A 21,733-nucleotide genomic window follows, 5' to 3' on the forward strand; every position below is an offset into this window, starting at 1 on the left:
CACTGGGAGCTGGAAGAAAATGGACTTAGAATAATTCTGCTGCTGCATCTTTTGATGTTTCTCAGAAAGGTATGAAAAGAGCAGGTGGTTACAGCTTCCATGTCATTCACTCAATTCATTAATCACTTGCTGTCCTACAATAATGGAAAGCCCGTTGTTAAGTGATAACTACCATTTTCCTCCTTTCAAAAGCCTAAGCAGTGAGGGAAGTGCTCTCTTGTTCCAGGCCAAATGTTTTGCTCGTGTAACTTCACAGATATGCCACAAAAATCTCCTTCTCTTTGCAGGAGGAATGTCATCCAAGTAATTAAATGCAGCACTTCTGAAGGGATAGGAAAATGAAATCTGCTGCAGTTCCTCCAGTCTTGTAGCAGGCTACATTACCTTCACGGTAGAACTACAGTGATTTTTATACATCTGTTTATGTGGTCCAAGTGAACCGCAGCACATGACTCTTGCTAGGAAATTATTTCTACCCTGAGAGAAGATTCAGCTACTCTGTTTAGGGTCCTGTACCGCTTAAATGGAAGGAAATGGAAGGGAATTAATTGCAATGAGTGAGGTGAAAAGCACTGAAGGTATTGATACAACAGTTTCTAATAGTTTGGGGTTTTTTTTCTTCTATTTCTTTGTTTGAATGGAATATAAAACCAGAGGACATTAGCATACTGTGCTAGTTTGAAGCTAGCTAGAATGTTTTGGTGGGGAGAACTAGATTACAGGCTGTGAAAAGGAAACAATGGTGCTGTCTACTTCACTCATAGGCTTGCTGAGATGTGTAAGAACAAGAACACAAACATAGATAACAGATTTGCTCTCTGGGCTTTGTGGGCTGCACTTCTTTCTCTAACCTAACCTGCCATCTGTGTGACTAAATCCATCTGCTTCCTAACCCCCCTGGCCGACCCTCCATACAGCCTTGAACATAAGGCAAGACCTTGGGTAAGGTTGAGGGGTGGGAGAAAGGTGGAAGAGTAGTTGAGAGCCCCTTCTGGGGACTCAGGTTTCTGGGAGGGCTGTTGTGCTTCTGTATTACTGTCTAACTTGTATATTTCTGTATATAAGTGTATGTATTGTAAATATCTGCTTGTCTATTGTGCTAAGCTGTAAATATAAAACTTCATCCAATGTCCAGAGCCTCTGAGTCTAGTCTGGTTGATTTCCAAAGTGTGTGTGTGGGGTGGGGAACACCCAAACAATTACATGCAGCAGACATTACCACATGCATTATTGAGCCTTTGCTTTTATCCATTTTGAGGGTTTTTTTTTGTGCCATGTTGCCTACAGAGTAACAAAAAATATATCTATTCAAAATCTTTCCTTTTTTCTCTTAATTAGTTTACTGTAAAGAACAATCTAGTTTGTGAATCTCCTGGAAATGTTACTCACTCTCACTGTTATTTGGAAAGCTTGCAACCAATTAAGGGTACCTTCATCAATATGCTGCCAGTAGACAGAAGAGCATGAAATAAAAGCAGATGCAGAAACCTGTTAGAAGGTGGCTACAGGAGAACCAGAGAAGAACTTGCAACAAAGGCAGGGAGTGACAGGGTGAGGGATGATGGCTTAAAATGGGAAGACACTGGATCAAGACGAGACGTGAGGAAGAAATTCTTCCTCGTGAGGATGGTGAGGTGCTGGAACAGATTGCTAAGCCGTGTTGTGGAGGCTCCGAGCCTGGAAATGTTGGAAGCCAGACTGGATATGGCCTTGAGCAAGCTGGTTTAGTAGGAGGTGTCCTTGACCACAGCAAAGGGGTTGGAAGTAGATCTTTCAGGTCACTTCCAACCCAAACCATTCTATCATTCTCTGTTTTTACGACACGGAAAGGTTTTTCTCTCCTTATTCCTTGAGTTTACGTTTTTATATGCTGTATGATCTTCTGTTGAATTTGAAGCCAAGTGATCTGCCTTACTGCTCCAACAAACACTATCCATTTGTTAGCACAAGCACACTGGTAGGTACAGAGGAATCTAGAAGAATTTTTTAGACCATAAATTGAAGTTTGCCCTTTTCCTTCACTGCATTTCAACTCAGAAATAGGATGAGAGCCACATGCACCATTTAAGCCAGGAGTGCAGTGTCTATACCTGACCTCTGTACTCAGTTACCTGAACAAAGTCAAGGAATAGAATTCAGCATAGCAGCAATCCAATTTCATTGTACATCTGTTTGCAGCCTTTCAGGCTTTGTTCTGTGGATGGCTTGGATATTATAAGCATTCCCCTACACACATTCATTAATTTTTTCCAACTTCAGGCACCTTCCTGGTTCCTCCCAGACACTCAGTCTTTCTCTCTCACTACTGTGGAAATCCAGGACAGCTACCTGGCTGTTACTTGCACAGTACCTTTAATTTGGATGAAGAGAGATGACTCTGGTCTCTGGGGCTGTCAAACTAGAACATTTCATAAGCAATACATTCAATCAGGGACTTTGTTTGTTTTTAATAAATTCCACCTTCTGAAGAATTTTTTGAGGCTTTGATCTACTCAGTGTTAACTCACCAGGACTTAGAGAATTCTACTCATTACACAGAACTTCAATGGACTCTGGTGGTTTGATAGTCTAATTCTAAATTTCTTCTCATCCTAGAGAAGTCTGTCTTATTAAAGTACATCCAAAAGGTATCACAAGAAACCTGAGTTGATATTTTGAGCGCTGAATTGATTAAGATGTTCATTTTTCCCCCAAAAGAAGGCTGCAGCTGTTTCTGTGTCCTAGAATTACACAAAATGAGCTCAGTGTAGAAAAAGAAAACTTCTGTGTGCCATTTTCAATTGATCTACGTAAAACAGTTCAGTAATTGGCCTTCAGGTAGACATCCAGCTCCCCTCAGAATGTTCCTGAGTCTTAGTTGTTACATCAGTTGAGAAGGATTAAGTACTGAAGAAAGAAGTGGGAATTAAGGGTAAATATTTCCATTTCCTCTGAGAACATCACTGGAGAGATGTTGGCTGGTACAAAAATGTATTTTGAAATTGTTTGGCAGCTGAGAAGCAAGCAAAGATTAGGGCAGTTTGGGATCTTTATGAATTTGATCTTTCAGGTTCCTTATAAAGGGAGCAAAATGTTTAGAGCAAATAGATGTTTTCCCACTTAGATCTAAAATCCTCTTAAATTATTTGGGAGATAATACTGAGTAAGATATGCAAAGTCTGGGGATGTTATGACATCAACATATAGGACCATAAAGTGATGAGAAATATGACATGGAAAATGAAAAATGAAAGTTCTCCATGGAGAAAAGCCTTAGAGTCCTAGTGGACAATAAGTTATCTGTGGGACAGCAAAGTGTCCTCATGGCAAAGAGGGCCAAGAGTATCTTGCAGTGCATCAAGAAAAGTGTGTCCACCAGGTCCAGAGAGGTCCTCCTGCTCTTCTGCTCTGCCCTGATGAGACCACACCTGGAATGCAGTATCCGGTTTCAGGCTCCCCTATTCAAGACAGACAGGGGTCTACTAGAGAAAGCCTAATAGAGGGCACAAGGATGATGAAGGGACTTGAACCTTCTATGATGAAAGACTGAGAGACCTGAGGCTGTTTAGTCTCGAGCAGAGAAAGCTCTGGGGAGGATCTCATCAACCTCTATAAATATCTGAGGGACGAGTGTCAAGATGAAGATGGTGGTCTCTTTTCAGTGGTGCCCAGTAACAGGACAAGGAACAAAGGGTATAAGCATTCAAGATCCCACCTTAACATGAGGAGGAACGTCTTTACTGTGAAGGTGATGGATCACTGGAGCAGGCTGCCCAGAGAGATTGCGGAGTATCTGCTGGAGACTTTCAAAATCCACCTGGATGCTTTCTTGGGTGACCTTCCTTAGGTGATCCTGCTTTATAAGGGGAGTTGGACTAAGTGATTTTTAGAAATCCTTTCCAACCTCAACATAGGGTTAGTGTTAAATAAGCTAGTATTAGCACTTTCACATCAAAGTCAGGTGTGCATTTTGGACTCTCCCTAAGCCAGCTATCTAGTAACTGTTGGTATTTCGTGGGACATCTGGTTATCTAGTTCTCTGAAAAGCTACAGCAGAAACTTGGCTGAAGGCAAAATACCCTCAAAAGCATCTTGGGAATCTCTAATCCCTTGCTAGCTGATCTAGCAAAATCATGCCCAAAACTTTAGAAAAAGGGAAATTCACAGAGTCCCACATTGCAGCTGAGTGTTGTCCACTAAGAGATGTGGAGTTTTCCATTCTCTGAGAGCTGTTAGGAGAGGAATCATGAACTGCATTAAATACTAAATTATTGCAAGTGATTCCCGTAAGAATTACCTTAATGAAGCTGCTGCCTAATTAAATACCCAGTCATGCATCCCATCTTTTTCTTCCATATGCCTGGAACAAATTTCACTGCTACCGGAGACAATTTGCAGTCCTTACTCATTATAATTTATCTATAAACTGTCTTTTTACCTGGTATTTGTTTCCTTTGAACTCACACACCCTATGCAGTTTCTGTACCTACTGTTTCAAGGCTTTCATTGCCCCAATGATGGAACAGGTTGTCCAGCAGGGGGAGGGGGTTTTACGGATGCCCCTTGGAAGTGTTCAAGACCAGAGCCTTAAGCAACCTGGTCTTGTGGAAGGTGTGCCAGTGCAGGTTTAGGCTGGACATTAGGAAGAAGCTCTTCATGGAAAGTGTGATTGGCATTGGAATGAGCTGCCCAGGAAGGTGGTGAAGATGCCATCCCTGGAGACGTTTAAGAGGAGGCTGGGTGAGGCACTTAGTGCCATGGTTTAGTTAATTAGAAGGGTTAGGTGATAGGTTTGACTCAATGATCTTAGAGGTCTTTTCCAACCTGATTAATTCTGCAATTCTGTGATTCTTCACAGAAAGAGTGATTGGCATTGGAATGGGCTGTGTGGGGAGGTGGTGGAGTCACTATCCCTGGAGATGTTTCAAAGGAGACTGGATGAGGCACTTAGTGCCATGGTTTAGTTAATTAGAAGGTGTTGGGTGATAGGTTGGACTCAGTGGTTTCAAAGGTCTTTTCCAACCTGGTTAATTCTGTGATTCTGTGGTTCTGTATTCCTGCCCATTGCAGGGGGATTTGAACTAGATGATCTTTAAGGTTCCTTCCAACTCAAACCATTCTATGATCCATGATTTTTAACCCTTTGTCTGTGCTTAAGGTAGATTTTTGCCCCTGAAGAACAACGTGCCTTTTAGGTTTGATGTAATGTTTGTTCTTCCTTGTTGGTTAAGAACACATTTTACTAGAACAACATTTACAGAAACAGGATTGTAGTTTCCAGCTTCTTTATGTTATTAACAAAGATAAATATTTTACTGTGTTTGTTTGCTTGTTTTTCCACAGGATAGAAGTCAAGAGAAGTTTCCTAATTAAACATATTGATGGCATGTGTAATGAGAAATTCCCTAGCTTAGGACACTGTCAAAAAGAAAAAGAAAGGGGAAAAAGAACAAATAATTCAACTTTGTTTTTAAATGGGTGATGATCAAAACTAATGCTATCAGAACTACTTTTTTTTTTGTCAAAAGGAGGAATATTCAAGGGGAATTAGCCAAAGCCTGCAGGTCCTTTTTATACAGGAGAAAGCATATGGTAGTGGACTAACATGCAAAACAGCGATGAAACCAAAAGACATTTGAAGAGCTCAACTACTTTAATAACTTGATATAAAACAAGCTAATCTCCAGGCCAAGTCTGATTTTCAGGCATACTTTTTCTAAGGATATTGCTGCTCATACCCCTTAAATATCTGCATTTTTTAACAAGGACCTGCCCTATCTTCTTATACACATTGCCTGTCTTTTCTGACTTTGCAGAGGTTCTCAGGTAGAATTCAGCATGTGATAAAATGCAGCCATTATTAAAAAGCTAACAAACCCAAACATGGCCTCAAACCATTTAGTCCTAACAAGATGGACAAAAGGGGAAATAGTTAGAGAAAAATGTGTTGTAAGACACTGTTCCCCACTATCATACCATGTAGTCTGACTCTGCAGTTATGATAAGGTTGAATGGCCTCAATATAAGAATTGAGTTCCTCACTGCAAGAAAGACACAGAGGTGGTGGGTTGGGTTCAAGGAGGCCAATGAAGCTGCTGAAGGATCAGGAGAACAGGTCTGACGAGGAGCAGCTGAGGGAACTGGAATTGTTTATTCTACAGAAAAGTAGGCTGAAAGGAGACCTCACTGTTCTCTACAACTACCTGAAAGGAGGTTAGAGTCAGGTGGATGTTGGTCTCTTCCCACTAGTAACAACAGAGAGTAAGTGGTCTAAAGTTGCACAAGGGAATGTTTAGGCTGGATATCAAAAGGAACTTCTTCCTGAAAGGGTTCTCAAATACTGGAATAGGCTCCCCAGTGAGGTGCTTAAACCCCTAACTCTGGAGCTCTTTTAAAGCTGCAGAGACATGGTGCTGAGGGATGTGGTTAAGCAAGAGGATTACAGAAAGATTGGACTCAATCATCTTAAAAGTCTTTTCCAAGCTGAACAATGCAATGATTTTATGCAGTGCACCTACTCAATAACAATAACTATGACATTTTCTAATATTGTGGAAATGACAAATTAGTTTGCTCACAGTGCATGCATCTTGCTTCTCTTGCCTCTGCCATGAAAGCCCTCTTCCAAAAGACGAATCTTTGGTTACAATTAGGAAAAGGCTGTAGGTAGAAATATTTTTAACTGAAATGTGGTCTCGTGTCTCCACCTAGAGCCCTGCCTCCTTGGAAAAAAAACCAATCTCTATAGTTAACATTTTTTCTTCTTTGTTGGACCCATTTTTAAATTAACATAATCATACCTGTCACGAGCTGAGAATAAATAATGGCACATTCACACCTAGATGTGGTTGACAGCAGCTTATAAATCATGGTTTACGTGATGAACAGAAGAAACAGGTCACTCTTTTATATTGCACCTTGCTATGAAAGGGATCAAAAAACATCACAAGAGTTGGGAACTGTCTCCTGGAATACCTCCCAGCAGATGAGTCTGTACACTCCATATTAGATATATGATAAATATTTCATCATTTTAAAGGTGAGTGGCATTTAAAAAAGCAATAGGAAATTGGAACACAGTGGTTTAGGTCTTTACTGTTGTTCTTGTCTTCATACCTAGAATCATAGAATCATAGATTCAGAATCAGTCAGGGTTGGAAGGGACCACAAGGATCATCTAGTTCCAACCCCCCTGCCTTGGGCAGGGACACTCTACCCCAGATCAGGCTGGCCACAGCCTCATCCAGCCTGGCCTTAAACACCTCCAGGGACAGAGCCTCAACCACCTCCCTGGGCAACCCATTCCAGGTTCTCACCATTCTCATGGTGAAAAACTTTCTCCTCACATCCAGTCAGATGCTACCTATCTCCAGCTTTGCTCCATTTCCCCTAGTCCTGTCACTCCCTGAGAGCCTAAAAAGTCCCTCCCCAGCTTTTTTGTAGGCCCCCTTCAGATCCTGGAAGGCCACAAGAAGGTCACCTGGGAGCCTCCTCTTCTGCAGACTGAACAGCCCCAACTCTTTCAGTCTGTCCTCATAGCAGAGCTGCTCCAGCCCTCTGAGCATCCCAGTGACCCTTCTCTGGACATGCTCCAGCACATCCACATCCTTCTTGTTATGGGGGCTCCAGAACTGGATGCAATACTCCAGGTGGAGTACTGAATTACATGCATAAACTGAACAGCAGTCCTTTTAGCTGAGATGAGGTTAATTCTCCAGTTCTTTGGGAAATAAAGGGAAGAAAATAAAACCCCATTTCCTTCTCAGTATTCCTTACTTGGCTGTTTCATATGTTGTCATGGTTTTGATTTTCAGCTGAATCAAATACCACCACAGTCAATGAAAGGGGTGACCTGTGCACCACAACAAAGCCAGGGTCAGAATCATCAGTTATTACATAAAGATTTATTGCTTTTCTAATAAACACCTCTCACCTTTTCTATCATGAGAAAGACTCCCACAACCAGCACCTCAACTGAACACCACCACAGAAACAGAAATTTAAACATATAGAAGTGGTAACAGAACAAAAGACAATTGCAGTTTAACTTTATAATTGTCTATAACACTTTTATTCCCCAAAGGACAAACCATCCCCAGCATCAGGTGATAGAATGAGAGAAAATGGCCTCAAGCTGCACCAGGGGAGGTTTAGGTTGGATTAAGAAAAATTAATTTACTAACAGATTGGTCAAGCATTGGGACAGGTTGCACAGGGTGGTGGCAGAGTCACCATCTCTGGAGGTGTTTGTGATACCTTTGGGTACGATGCAACTGGAACATGGAGGACTTAGGTTAACAGCTGCACTCAATGGCATTAAAGGTCTTTTCCAAACAAGAATCAATGATTCTATGATTGTAGAAATGTTAAGTTATGCTTGAATTTTACCCTTTCTGTAACCTTATTCTTCTTTCATCAGACTTTTTCCAGATAAGACATATCAGCTGATGAATGAGGACATTAAAATGTATGTCCTCCTGATGGTAGAACATTATAGATCACTATGCTATACAACAATAACATTGATACTACTTGAATATACTGTCAATTTTCTTGCCAGAGCAATGTCACTGATTTTCTGTTAATGCAATATTAGCTGGACACTTATGAAAGTAAAAATTATTTGATTTCAGGCTTCTATTTCTACCTGATAGCTCTTTAGAGGTTAAAAAAAAAGATACAAAAAGACTAGTTTCCAGGTTTTAAGGAGAGGAGACTTTGTACCTGGACCAAACTATACTTTTTAAAAATCATTAGCACACCAGAATCTTAAGAAAGATGTCATAAAGTAACCTTCTTCTGGAGAATTGATGTCACCACATGAAGCCTTCCAGTTTTCCAGTAGAAACAGTGCCAGCGTTGGTAGTAGAAACTGGGCCCAAAAAATGGCAAAATACTAATGACATTCTGGGTTAATTGACACGGCAATGATATGAGCAATGTGAAAGTGCTCAGCTTCTCTCTGACAGGACTTGTTACTAGCCAAGTGTTTTGATAACTTCCTTCTGTTCTGATTCTGAACCAGCAGAATTATTTGGCACGGTGAGCTTTTTGTTTGGTTGTTTGGGATGGTTGGGGTTTCAGTTGTGGTTTTGGAATAAAATGGTATTAAAGCTCTATTCTACTCTGATTTTCTTGGACAGGGCAAGATATTGAAACGTGAGGTAACATCTTTCATGAAGATCACATTCAGGAAAGCTGCAGGTGACAGCTCCCCAGTTGTTATGCCAGAAATGATGCATGGCACAAGGTAAAGCTTCAAATGCAGAAAACATTTCCTCCAGATGCCTCACCAGAGATCCAACTCAAGGGCCTGCAAAGTTTGATGAAGCACTTAGTGCCATGGTCTAGATGACTGGCTAGGGCTGGGTGCTAGGTTGGACTGGATGATCTTGGAGGTCTCTTCCAACCTGCTTGATTCTATGATTCTATTTGATCACTCAACTAAGAAAGGAGTCAGTCATGTCAGTTCTTGCCCTTTGCACTTTCTACTTCCCAGGAGTGGGGATGGTTGCATTCTTGGTAGAGTTAGATAATGGTTGGACTCAAAGACCTTAAAGGAATTTTCCAAGCAAAACAATATTAGGATGCTAAGATTCCTTCTCTTTTCCTCCCATAAACTCAACGATCTTAAAGTGTTCTTGCCTTAATATCTTGCTAAATGCATATCAGTCAAATATACAGATGACATAAAAAGCTAGAATATAAAAAGTATAGCTTCAAAGCACATGACCCTGGAAATACAATGTGGGAAGTTGAGCTAAGTCACTTTTAGATTGCTAAATATCCCTTTCTTAAATTGTATTTATCTTTTATTTCCCATCCAGATTAATAAAATGGTGTCCTTAATATCACTTCTACCACATTCAGTCACTCACAGGCACAGTTTCCAATGCTGTAGATAAATAACTTCAAAATAAGGGGGAGAACAACAGGCAAAATGAGATCCTCTTAAAGCCAATCATGGTAGAAAAACAACTGTTGGATGCTTTCAGTCTCTAATTAAATGGGTAAATAAAATTTCATTTTGGTCAAACATAAAACCAACATTAAGCCAGTAATTTAAGAGAGAAATTAGAGAAAACAGCATGTGGAATTTTCATTCTCTTACTACTTTTGGCCAACACTCAAGGCACCCTTTTAAATAGTGGCTTTCTTCTAAAAAATGTTCTTGGTTTCTTTATTTTTATTGCCCAGAACTGTGAAAAAAAAATGTTAGCTTGAAATAATAATAATAAATGCTCATCTTTGGGGGAAAGAATACAAAAAAAAAATCACTCTTATTGAAACTAACAGTCAGATGTATTCCATAGTGCCACTGACTTATTCAGGGTTAACAGGAATCAGGAGAGTTATTTTATGCAGATCTCAAATGCTTTAATTACATCATTTATCATTCAAAAGCTGGAGCTGGCAGGGATGTATCGACATTAAGAGAATATGCAGCTTCCCATAGGGATTTTATTATCCAACATCATGGAACACCTGCCACACAGTGGTCACTGTCACCACAAGCATCTCTGAGCGACACAATAACGAGTTTGCTAAGGGCAAGGAGGGAGATTTCCTTGTATTATGTGCAGATTTGTTGCAGAGCACAAGTGCTGCACTAAACTTTAGTGAAAGCTTGCCAGAAGAAAAGCTATTATGAATCATAAAGGTTTTAGACTACACTGAGGCATCGAATCATAGTTATTAGTTTAAGTAAGCATGCTTTTACAGGGATGTATTAACAGCAACAAGAGAAACAAATGAAAAGGGGAAAAAAATCCCAGTGAATTTCCACATACACTGCAAATAAGCTGAAGCTTGCTAACCATCAGGCTGTAACAGAGTATTGTACTGTTGCTTCACTGTGTTTGATCAGCTCAGATTCTGGGGAGGGGAAACAGAGAGGAAAGCAGGTCAGCTGCAATCTGTACAGAAGTTTACAGACTCTGGAACGAAGATCAGCCCCACAAACATTGTGCTGCTCAGACAAATGGCTTTGTTGGAGTAAATGAATTTACACCTTATTAATCATAGAATTAAAAATACACTGTGATGGAAGTAATGCCTAGAGGTCATCTAATCTAACACCTCTGCAGTAAGCAGGGACATCTCCAACTAGATCAGGTTGTTTAGAGGCACATCAAGACTGACATTACGTGTCTCTCAAGATGGGGTTTCTACCACCTCCCTGGGCAACCTGGTCCAGTGTTCCACCACCCTCACAATAAATCACAGAATCATAGAATCAACCAGGTTGGAAGAGATCTCCAAGATCAGCCAGTCCAACCTAGCACCGAGCCCTAGCCAGTCAACTAGACCATGGCACTAAGTGCCTCAGCCAGGCTTTGCTTGAACACCTCCAGGGATGGTGACTCCACCACCTCCCTGGGCAGCCCGTTCCAATGCCAATCACTCTCTCTAGCAACAACTTCCTCCTAACATCCAGCCTAGACCTCCCTCAGCACAACTTGAGACTGTGTCCCCTTGTTCTGTTGCTGGTTGCCCTGGAGAAGAGACCAACCCCCACCTGGCTACAGCCTCCCTTCAGGTAGTTGTACACAGCAATGACATCACCCCTGAGCCTGCTCTTCTCCAGGCTGAACACCCCCAGCTCCTTCAGCCTCTCATCAGCTTTGTTGCCCTTCTCTGGATAGGTTCCAGTATCAAGAACTTATTTGAGATCCTTTATAGTCCTGAGGAATATGGAGATCATCAACATGAAACAACACAGATTACACAAAAGGAAAAGAAAAATGTCAGTCCTGGTCATGGTAAGATTCTCTGTTTCTCGATTACTGTTGTCTTCTGGGGTTTGTGCATATGACATATTTACACAAGAAAAAGAGGAAATGGATCCAAGTTGTACCAGGAGAGGTTTAGGCTGGGTATGAGAAGAGATTCTTGACTGAAAGAGTTCTCAAACAATGGAATAGGCTCCCCAGGGAGGTGGTTGAATCCTCATTCCTAGAGGTGTTGAAAAGATGCAGAGATGTGGTTCTGAGGGGCAGAATTGGTAGAATTAGAGAATGGTTGGGCTTGATAATCATAAAGGTATTCTTCAACCAAACCAATCCTAAGATTCTGTGAAGTAGCATCAGCAAGCAAATACAAATGTGCAGCATCTTCAATAAAGACGCTTTGTTTGTCCAGTACGAGGTAAAGAGAGCAGAAGTCTCTCCTGATTGCAGTGAGCTTTGTTGTGGTTTGTGAAGATGATCAGCTCACAACAGAAAAATACAAGCCACATTTCTGTGCACATTACTGACAGCACCACCTGAACTTTTTTCAGTGAACGAATAAAGAACCCTGACACTTCTGACTCTGGGAAGTATACGGAAATGTCACAATTACTTGCAGAATGAGTATTCTGAAGTATATTGTTCACCAGCTTCCATGTGCTTATTAATTATGCACCATGGATGTTTAGCTGCCTGAGATGTTTTTGCAAGCAGGTTGGTTTTGGTGGGTTTGTTTTTTTGCTAAAGTGTTTGAAAGTCTGCAGCAGAGAAACAGCAAACACTTGCAAGTTTACACTTAATAGCCCCATGGTTCTTCAAAGCACAACATGGTAGAAATGCTGAGAGGCACTAAGAGGAAAGAAAAAAAAATAAATAAGGTGTTTAATCCAATTATTGTGACTGAGATTACAGAATGTGCCTCTTTCCCTTCCACATGATTTAGCACACAGAGAAAAGAACTGCACAGAGCATGAGAAAAATGACAGCAGAGTGGTTCTGAAGATTATTTGATCAATTCACTTCCTGTGTTTGTAAAAGTCACTGAGCTCAAGCCTCTCAAAAGCCTTCTGCAGAGAAGAGTTAGAAGAAGTTTTTCTAATTACAGAGCTAGTGTCAGAGTCACACCTTACTCGCTAAAGCCTACAAATCCTTATGACAGGATATAACACTTATCCTTGAAGCTCTTTATCATAAATTAGATGCACTTCTTTATTTGGAGAGAAATCTGAATTCATGCTAATTTAATTCTTTTCAGGTTTTCCCATACACAGATCTACCACACTGCATAAAATACAGGTGCCTCTAAGTGCATAAAAGTACCTGATTTCTGAAGTGATGCTTTTTGTGTGGCACTTTTATTGCTGAAACTGCAGCTCCAATGGATTAAAATATGAATGCTGATTACCTCTGGCTGCTTTCTAGTGATTTTTACAAAGCCAGATTTGCAACTCTGCATCCAAACATACACAAATTCATCAGCTTCGGTGGTTTCAAACTGGAACAGGGTAGATTTAGGTTGGCATAAGGAAGAAATTCTTTACAATGAGAGTGGTGAAATACTGAAACCTGCTGCTCAGAGATGTGGTCTCCCTGGAGACACTCAAGATCAGACCTGATGTGGCCCTGGGCAGCCTGATCTCCCTGCTGATTGCAGGAGGGTTGGACAAGATGACCTTTGAGTGTCCTTTCCATCCTGATGCAATCTGTGAAAGAATTTATTGTATTTTGTCCATATGGACACCACCATAAAATAGGCTGACAGGACAAAACGATTTTCTGCCACTAATTTTGTGTCTTTACATAAACAACACAAAGTCAGTTACACCCACGCAAGGAGTGAAACCTTCTTCAACATCTTGAGGCTTTTCCTTTGTCTTTTCTATGGTTTCTTAGTCCTTCTCAGCTCTTGAAATAGATTTAATATCATCAGGCCTTCCTAAGATAAATATTTGGGCAATAACAGTACTTGCCTAGGATGGGCTTATAACTAGGAGCCTCTACTCCTGTGACAGAAGCAGTAAGATTGCATTGGAATTTCATAGATTCATAGAATGGTTTAGGTTGAAAAGGACTTTAAAGATCATCTAGTTCCAATCCCCCTTCTGCTGACAGGGACATCTTCCACTGGACCAGGTTTCTCAAGACTTTATCCAACCTGGCCCTGAACATCTTCAGGGAGAGGGCATCCACAACCTCCCTATGCAACCTGTTCCAGTGTCTCACCACCCTCATTGTAAAGAGTTTCTTCCTAATACCCAGTTTAAATCTAAATGTTGATTAACACCAAGACAAACCATACATTAGGCTTCTGCACATACTGAGAAGCACTATGTGGATGCTCCATCTTACTGGCAGCCTGCAGAGCTCTATCTGCACTGACTTTGTGCTGTTGCCTTGATAGTTAATACAGGATAGTTCTGCTATACTGGTAGAGCTGAAAGCATGAGGCATACATCAGTGAAGGCCTATAAGCTGGAGGTATGTTCAACCTCACAAAATTCAGGGCCCACTTTCATCCCGAAGCTTTTGATGCTAAGGCTAGCATTTCATCTGGCCTTCTAAAAGAATGAAGTAGGTAGTGAAGTTGAATTCTATTCTACTCCCTTTTCCATTCAGACATGCAGTGGGATACGGCTGTAAGTTTTCCAAATGAAACACAGTGAATCTGATGTAGGCTTTAGTTTAAGGTGCACATCTTTCTTGATCCAAATTCTCCATAATTCAGAAGTTACAGTCTTTGAGGGGAAAGCAAAACTTCACTTGAACATAAGAATATGTTTTTAATATTATTATTCAGAAGACTGGAGCATCCCAGATGTCCAAAGGCTCCAATGACCTTTGCCTTCTAGTGCTCCATTCACTTGCATCTATCATTAGGCTTTATTTTCTTTAATGTAATGACAAAAAGTCTTTAAATACAAGCTATCAGGAAGGAGTTTGTAATTGTAACTGTCTAATCTTAAAACTGCATATCCTGAGCCCTTCGCAGTTTAGTTTTGATGCTTGTTCTTGATTAAAGCCATCATTTATCTTTCTGTTTAGAAAAATAAGTGGGTAATCACTATAATTTTAGAACATCTTTGATATCAAGATATTGTTTTGAAGCTAAGCAGTGGGACTCCTTTATTCATGTGTTGATTACAAAGGACTGATCTCACAGGTCACTTCTAAACTAAGCCACTACCTGAAGCTCATTCTAAGAGAAAATTGCCTTCTTAACAAAAATCTCTTCTAGTTACAAACACTAAAGCTGACATCCTTCTGTAGTACTGCTTAAGAGAATCATAGAATCATAGAATCAAACAGGTTGGAAGAGACCTCCAAGATCATCCAGTCCAACCTAGCACCCAGCCCTATCCAGTCAACCAGACCATGGCACTAAGTGCCTCAGCCAGGCTTTGCTTCAACACCTCCAGGGATGGTGACTCCACCACCTCCCTGGGCAGCCCATTCCAATGCCAATCACTCTCTCTGGCAACAACTTCCTCCTAACATCCAGCCTAGACCTACCCTGGCACAACTTGAGGCTGTGTCCCCTTGTTCTGTTGCTGGTTGCCTGGGAGAAGAGACCAACCCCACCTGGCTACAACCTCCCTTCAGGTAGTTGTACACAGCAATGAGGTCACCCCTGAGCCTGCTCTTCTCCAGGCTGCACACCCCCAGCTCCCAGAGCCCAGAAGAAGAGTAATTTCTTAAACAGGCAAGCAGTACTATGAAAGCATCCAGTATGTTCATATTATATCCTTAACAGAAGGAGAGAAGGGCAGCTCCAGAGCAAACCCAGGAGAACAGCTTCAGAGTGAGACAGGTTTCCTCTCAATCACCACAGACTTAAGAGCACTTTGTTTACAATGCACCTATATATATTCTGTTTAAATCAAATCAAATAAATGTTTATCATCCAGGTATCAAGAAAAATCAACTTTTAAAGTTAAATGTGTCATTCTCAGAAACAAAATATAAGCAATAATTACTTCATTGAAGCTAGCACCTGTATAAATTCCAGTTTTCTGAGCATGAAATCAGGCTTCTTGCCAAATTCTTCATCTTTTATTTTAGAAAGGATGCTGCCAACATATTTCAGTACAGATAAAAACACATAAACAAGGATGTGCTCAGGTGGACTGAAAAAAACAAACTATATATTCCACTGTGAAAGCTCTTGCGAATTACTAGAATAATTAAATCAGTCTCTATTTTTGAGTTGTCTTAATGAGGTAAAAAAAAAATCCTGTTAAGGTAGAGAAACAAATAGCCAATTAGTGATGAAACACTTGTTTTCAGATTTAAAGCAAATCTCTTTTTAATAGACTCTTTTCTCACCATACTTAGATTAAAAAACACATATCATAAATCCCATCCCACATTAGACGCCATGAAACAGAATATTAAATGATATTTGCGTGCAAACCATCATATTTCTCTGGTTCAGTTTCAAGATCTGTGGTATTTACATATGACCTTTCCTTTTTTATTAACAGTTTATTGGATTTTTGCATTCCAGCCAGCAGAAGAGAAAGGTAATTTACACAGAGATTTGACAGTTATACACACAGCTATAAAATTCAATCCATTAACTTATTTCTCAAGTAACCTTTACCTGATTCTACCCAAACACCCAAAGAAGCAGTATATCTTGTTTTCCTTTATGTAAAAAAGCCCTCATCATAAGCCCTGCTTTTAGAACATCAAATGGAAGGAGAAGCTCTGCACAAGCTTGTGTTCTAGCTTTCTCTGGATCTCAGTATGTATAGATCTAAATTTAATTGATGTAGGACAAGATCATATCATCAAATCACAGAATGATAGAATGGTTTAGGCTGGAAGAGCCCTTTAAAGGTCATCTAGTCTAACACCCCTGCACTTAACAGGGACAGCTTCAACTAGAGCAGGTTGCTCAGAGCCTCTTTCAATCTGGCCTTGAATCATAGAATCATAGAATCATAGAAGCATAGAATCAACCAGGTTGGAAGAGACCTCTAACATCATCCAGTCCAACCTAGCACCCAGCCCTATCCAGTCAACTAGTCCATGGCAGCAGGAATGGGACATCTACCACCTCTCTGGGCAATCCAGGCCAGTGTTTCATCACTCTCATGGTGAAAAATATCTTCTTTCTATCTAGACTAATTCTGGTCTCTTTTAGTTTAAAATAGTCACCCATTGTTATGTCACAACAGGCCCTGCTAAAAAGATTGTCTTCCTTATAGGCTAAGTAATGTCCTCATCTTTCTTGTGAGACACTGTCTATATCTTTCCAATTTAGAAAGATGGATATCATGAGGGACCATACTGAAGACTTTGCAGAAGTTGAGATAGATGACAACTAGACATCCATACCTCTTCCCTTGTCCACTGATGTAGTTATACATCATAAAAAGACAATAGTTTGGTCAAGAGAGACTTGGGTGAAGCTGGTGTGGCTTTCTGCATGATTTTCTGACCCCATCTTCAACAAGGCATTTCTGTGGCTAACTTATCTCTGATGCAGGATGAGATCTTGTTAAAGACCTTGTAATGGAGGAGCAATTAATTGATTTCAAGATGGTATTTTCAAAATTAATATTGTTTATTAATTCTGATACTCAGGAGTCTTGCCACCACCACTAATTTTAATAATAATTGGTTCTTTGCATGGTCATGGAAACATTATATAAAGGAATAACTAGATCTAGAACAAATAACTAGCAAAAATATAAACAGCTGAACTGGAAGAGAAGGTTCTTGTGGTCAATACACTACTTGCCCACTAGATGGACTCGGGAAGCTCCTTTCTGCTTATGGCAGAAGGCAGCTGGTGAATTATGAGGCTTTAAGTATTTCCTCACAAAATATTAGTCTCCAGATTCCCTGGGACTAACTACAGCTTCAAACAGTACCCAAACACTTGCAGAGGGTTCTATTGGTGCCTCCTTAGCCACTTCTTCCCAGGCTTTACAGGGTGCTGGGGAAAAGAGGCAGACAATGTTTGACCTTATCCTGGCTCCTCTGGATGATCTGTGTGTCCGTTTCAGGGCTCCTCATCTTGGCAGATGTAGGCAGGATGCCCAAGACTAATGGACCTTTGGGCACAGAATATCCAATCAGAATGGCAGTTAGCCAAGCTTAACCATACTAGGTGAAACCATAGGCTTGCTTTACCCAAATTTGGGAAAAGCATAGGCCTTGCACGAGGCAGGCACAAGCCAAGTGTATGTACCTTGTTTACCACAGCATGTAAACAGGAGCAAAACTATTCTGGGCAAGACAGGGTCCTTAGACTCAACGGCTCCAGATTCTTTGTCCTCTTTCCCAACGTTGCTTCTCCCCAAAACAGAAGTAGGGAGAGCAGAAAAACATGTCTGGTTAAGCCAGGACATGTTCAGGCCTATTTTGGCCTATTTAGCCCTACCACAACAGACCTTTCATCAGCAAAACCTGGCTATATCCCCAATAATTTGCAATGTCCATAATTACCTTTTTAAAGGTTGGCATTTCCTCTGAATACAAATCTAACTTAATCACAAAGACACCAAGACATCAAGAATATTTTGTTTCTGAAGACAAAATGTAAATTGTGTTTTATTTAACATAATTAGTGTCAATTTCTAACCATCAAAGTCACTGCAGCTTGGCTTTCTAAGTCAAAAATCAAAATATCTCTTCTGGAAACAGTGTTGAAATATAACTAGCATATTTCCTGATGATTTGCCATTGGAATGGGCTGCCCAGGGAGGTGGTGGAGGCACCATCTCTGAAGGTGTTCAAGCAAAGCCTGGATGAGGCACTTAGTGCCATGGTCTAGTTGACTGGATAGGTCTGGGTGCTAGGTTGGACTGGATGATTTTGGAGGTCTCTTCCAACCTGGTTGATTCTATGATTCTGAGCAAGCTAAGCAGGTAGAGCTTCTAAAGAATACAGAACAGAAAAGAATCACTGGCACTGGTTGAGCAGAAACTAATTTCTGCATTGTCTCCCCTTCTGTAACCTGTTTTTCTGTAGGAAAAGAGCAGCTTGATTCGCTGCTGATTCTGCAGACAGCTAAGCAAAGAGATGCAGCAGAGCAAGATTCAGTTCCTAGTTTTGCTATCAATTTAACGTCTTCCACTTGTTTTTTCCTAACATGCATCAGATTCAGTTTTTCATGGATAATATGAGGTCAGTGCTTTTATCTCCTTTTATCTCCTTTAGCCCTTAATTTGTTCTGACCATTTTGTGTCATAAGGTGAAATTTTGCAGTGCTTAATGAAGGCTCTCCAATCCCGATCAAATACACATCATTTTATGAGCATCTTTAAGAGAATCACTACAGACACACTGCTGAGCAGACAGCTGTTTTCCCAGGTACATAGATCTGGGTTTCCAGGGAATTATGTACTAACAGATTATCAGAAAGAATGGCATTTGAATACATTTTAAAATAAACAAAGATTTCATTAAGTAGCTGTATTTGGAGGGTAGAGAACATGCTTGTTGTTTTAGTCTACTCCATATTCATCAAGTGGGGTAACACATATCACAGAACAATTAAGGTTGGAAAAGACCTCTAAGAGATCTTACTGATGGTTATAAATATCTGAAGACGGGTGTCAAGAAGAAGGGGGCAATCTCTTTCCAGTGGTGTCCTGTGATAGAATGAGGGACAACAGACAGAAACGGAACACAGGAAGTTCCACCTCAACATGAGTAAAAACTTCTTTATCACGTGATAGAGCCCTTGGACAGACTGCCCAGAGAGATTATGAAATTTCCTCTGGAAATTTTCAAGGCTTAGAATCATAGAATCATACAATGAATCAGGTTGGAAGAGACCTCCAAGATCATTCAGTCCAATCTATTACCCAGCACTATCCAATCAATTAGACCATGGTATTAAGTGCCTCATCCAGGCTTTGCTTGAACACCTCCAGGGACGGTAACTCCACCACCTCCCTGGGCAGCCCATTCCAATGGCAAATCATTCTCTCTGGTAACAACTTCCTCCTAACATCCAGCCTAGACTTCCCTCAGCTTGAGACTGTGTCCCCTTGTTCTGTAGCTGGTTTCCTGGCAGAAGAGACCAACCCCCACCTGGCTGCAGCCTTCCTTTAGGTAGTTGCAGACAGCAGCACTTATCTTAGTGCATTCCTGTGTGACTTGTCCTAAGTGATCCTGTTTTAGCATGGGGCTGGGCTTAATCTCCTGAGATCCCTTCCAACCCCTGCCATTCTGTGATACTGTGATTAAAGTCCAACCATCAAACTATCAATTTTAAGAACATGGACTTTCTCTTTCAACTCTTTCAAAGAAACAAGCAAACCCACAATATCCCACTTTGTGAACTCTTAAATACTTCCCCCCCCTCCAATTTCCCTCTCTCCACATCTACCAGGATGTTAGACAATGTTATCATCAGGGGAAAAAAAAAAAACAACCCTGAAAGTTAAGATATTTCTAAAACCCAGCTGTAAGTTTAAAAGGGAAGAATACAAAGTGATATATTGTGTTGCCTTTGCCTGTTCCATCAGTAAAATACTCATCCCTTATAAACACAGGGAGTCTTCCAAAGGCAAGTGAGATTCAAATCTTTTAATGATCAAGTGGAACAGGGAATGTACTTCCTTCTTGATTTGACAGATAAAGGTGACAAGTAACAGCTCTTTAATCCTTAGAGAGGCTGCTGGGTACAAGAGGTACAGAGTGCAGGCTGAACAAATGTCCTGATTCAGTTGGAAACTTTAAAGGCAATTCAGTCTTTTGCAAATGTCCATCACCCAGAGAGTGTAAAATGAAATGACAGACACCTATAGAGATCAGACACCTCCAGCTTTTCAGTACATCCTTTATGGCAACACACACTGAGCTCACCACCCTCATTAAGCTAAAGTAGCAAAGTCAAAGTGTTACCTGGGTGAATGCAAGGAATGGACAGGATTCATTAAAATAAAAAGCAGTAAGGATTGGTTTTAGCAGATGAGTAGCTGTAAGCAAGGTTTAACATGCATTGTCAGGCTTTTCTTCAAGTGACACCAACCAGCAGTGTGTGGAGAGGAGAATGACAGTCAGGACAGAAAGGAAAATTTGAGTGGCTGTTTTTAGATGATGAGCATTTGTTTGCTAATGAAAATATTCCCCTATCTTGATTTAGTCTGCAGCTGTTGCCAGAAGTACCCTGGGTTGCATCCCCAGCAGTGTGGGCAACAGGTGGAAGGAGGGGATTCTGCCCCTCTACTCTACTCTGCTGAGACCCCATCTGGAATCTTGTGTCCACCTCTGGTGTCCCAAACATAAGAAGGATATGGAACTGTTAGAGGAGGTCCAGAGGAGGCCACAATGATGATCAGAGGGCTGGAGCACCTTTGTTGTGGAGGCAGGCTGAGAGAGTTGGGATTGCTGAGCCTGGAGAAGAAAAAGCTCTGGGGAAACCTAGCAGCCTCGCAGATTTGATGGGGGCCTTCTGGGGAGCTGGAGAGAGACTTCTGGCAAAGGCATGGAGGACAAAGAATAATGGTTTCAAACTGAAGGAAGCTCAGGCAAGACTGGACATGAGGAAGCAATTCTTCCCCATGAGGGTGGTGAGGCACTGGAACAAGTTGCCCAGAGAAGCTGTGGAGGCTCCAAGCCTGGAAGTGTTGAAAGCCAGTTTGAATGGGGCCTTGAGCAAGCTGTTGAAGTAGGAGGTATTCCTGCCCATGGCAGGGGGTTTGGAACTAGATGACCTTTAGGTCCTTTCCAAGCCAAACCATTGTGTGAAGACAGAATGAACAGCTCATGTGTTATGTTTTATGAAAAACCTCAATAAATATACTTTGCCTTTAGAATAGATCATCCTTGGTAAAAGAAAAAAACAATTTCTTTTGAAGGAAAGCTCCTATAAAGGCTCCTTGGATTCTGGGCAGTTATAGGGATAGGAAGTGAGATAAATATTCCAAGGAGTAAATTAAATTGCAGCCAAGAAGAAATTAAGATTCAAAATACTGTGTACTTTGAGCCATAGGTCTCCACATATTACATCATTATAAATACCTAAAAATTAAGCTTCTGAATTATGATACTTAGGTTGCACT

The sequence above is a fragment of the Pogoniulus pusillus genome, chromosome 9 (genome assembly GCF_015220805.1).
Source record: "Pogoniulus pusillus isolate bPogPus1 chromosome 9, bPogPus1.pri, whole genome shotgun sequence".
Lineage (NCBI taxonomy): Eukaryota > Metazoa > Chordata > Aves > Piciformes > Lybiidae > Pogoniulus > Pogoniulus pusillus.